This window comes from Barbus barbus (genome assembly GCF_936440315.1).
Source record: "Barbus barbus genome assembly, chromosome: 36".
In the NCBI taxonomy this organism is placed as follows: Eukaryota; Metazoa; Chordata; class Actinopteri; order Cypriniformes; family Cyprinidae; genus Barbus; species Barbus barbus.
The window spans coordinates 27,474,457-27,477,048 of record NC_136714.1 but is presented as its reverse complement, the minus strand read 5'-3'; positions in this window follow the sequence as shown (position 1 = coordinate 27,477,048).

The following is a 2,592-nucleotide window of genomic DNA, read 5'->3' as shown; positions in this document are numbered from 1 at the left end:
GCTTGAAAGAGGAAATTATGCATCATAATAACAATCTGAAGTGTGTTTCATTTACACTTAATACATTTAGATGAACGCACGTTTGCCGTGAAACTAACGCGTTTAGTTACTGTAAGTCTTTATAGTCTACTTTTTTAAAAACCTAAATACAAACATTAATCAAAGTATTTATCTGTTTGATATTGCAATCAGCAATTAGATGCATATCTAAAATCTCACAGAATACACGAATTGTTTTGCATTTAAAAAATAAATAAACTAAATGGATTTAAATAGTGTCAAATCTTTATGGTTTTACAGACAAGGTTTAACCCTAGTCCTAGACTAAAATCTAAATCTGAGCTGTTTCAACTGAAAGAAACTTGCTCTGATCTTGTTTAGTCTCAAGATGAAGACCAGTAATGTTGTTTTACTTAAATGTCCTAATTGGACTATGGCCTAGTCCTGGTTTAGTCCAAGCCCTGTCTGTGAAACCAGGTCTTTGGCTTTTAACTGTTTTATGTATATTGTAGGTGTATGATGATTTTTTAAATGATATTTATCTGATACTGAGAGGCTATTTGAGAATTTTAGTTTTTTTTTTTTTTGCATAGGCCAGTAAATATGTCCACTTGACAATTAAGAAAAAAAAAATGTTTATCATCATTGTCATCTGTTTCCAGTCATTTAATGAAACATATTTGTAATAATTTCTACTCCATTATCTATTTTTTAAGTCAAGTTAAAGTGGCCCACAAAGTGTAAATTAAATTTTCAAATTTTGGCATTTTTCTATCTTTCTTTATTTTGTACAATTTAGAAAATTAGGAAACAATTTATAAAACATGCAACAGTTTTGTCAATGCATATGCATATTTTCTGTTTTCGTGTGTTTTGGTGATTGTACTGTTGTGAATGTAAGTGTTTTTAGGTTCTATAAAAGCCTAAAAAATACTTTTAAATAGGCTAATATATAATAAAAATATTAATTGTTCTAAATGGAACTGATATCATAAAAAACGCTCTTTTTAAGAGTGAATGTTTGTTAATTTGCGGTTGTTGAGTGTAAAGCTAGTAAAGTGAGTTTGGCGTTAGTCTTTGATACGCAAAGAAAACAACGTCCATGTTGGAGACTCTCTCTCTCGCTCTCTCTCTTTCAAATATCGATTTTCTTTGACATGAATAAGGGCCTTTTTCAGTCAGTGATTCTTCGTATTATAGGTGGAGTGCGCCAAAGCTCTCGCAGAACATCAGAGCAGAAATCAAGCTCGTGTGTGTCCGTCACTGCATCTCCTGCAGCAGGTATACAGACACTTTTCCTCCAATTTGTGGCAGCTGAAAGGCTTGAGGAGGACACTGGGCCCCCTGCACCTCCTGCTCCTCCTCTGACAGCTGATCAAAAGAAAAATAGGTCACGCTTTTCAGACTTCTGTCGCTCATCCTTAATTACAGTCGCTTTAAACAAAAGCAACATCTGCGCATCCTCCAAACAAAATAGCAACCGTCATTCGAGGAGAAATCTGTTCCTTCTGAATCACTGCAAGCCGGATCAGACCATAATGCGCGTAAAAGAAGTTACTGCGCGAGTGGATTGATCGATTTAGACTGAGGTTTAAAACAAACACGCAGAGCTTACTAAAATTTAAAAAGTACACTTCTTTTGTCTAAAAGTCATGCACTGCAAATTCGGATTCTTTTTTAGACATCAGAATTTAACGCGCTGTAAAATTATGTTTGTAAACAGAATAAAGACTTAAAACAACCTAAATTTTACAAATACAAACAAGAGAATGATCGGATCCTGTTTACAGTGTGTGCATTTATATTTACAGAGCCCACAATTAATATGCATAATTAATCTTGTAAATATTAATGTAACGCATGTAATGAGGAAGAGTTACATTAATGGTTAATTCGCAACATGGAAACGCACTGTATGTGCAGGTGTTCAGTGTTTAAATTCAATGGATGAAATCAGATAGATAGAGAGAGAGAGACAGATAGATAGATAGATAGATAGATAGATAGATAGATAGATAGATAGATAGATAGATAGAGAGAGAGAGAGAGAGAGAGAGAGAGAGAGAGATAGATATTGATCCATCGAAGTAAAAACAGAAAAGAAAGAAAAAAATCAGTAAATTGCTCAATATGCACGACGATGCACAAAATAAAGATATAGAATTTCCTTTTTTTTTAAGTACTAATGTGTACACTAACTAAAGTGTAACTTTAAGGTACTAATGTGTGCCCTTTGGGGGTAAATAAGATACAAAGATGTGCCTTTTACCCCTAGTAGCTTTTTTTGTGTACAGTTATATTAAGGATTTTGAATTGACCTGTTCATATGATTATATTTTTGTGTTGTAGAGGATGAACCGGATTAACGATGCGTTTGCAATGACAGCGAAGCGCCCGTCTGACGCGCGATTCCAGATGCAAAGCCAGAGACTCCGAACTGCTTCGTGGAAGCGTCAGCGATTGGCCGGAGGCGCGCTGGCGAGGAACGCGATTGGACCGCCGGCGCGTCAATCAAGGCCAAATCTCCTCCCCTTTCAGCAGGGTCGGCTGCGCGCGGAGCAAGCCCACCCCAAACACCTCCAGCTGCCCAAA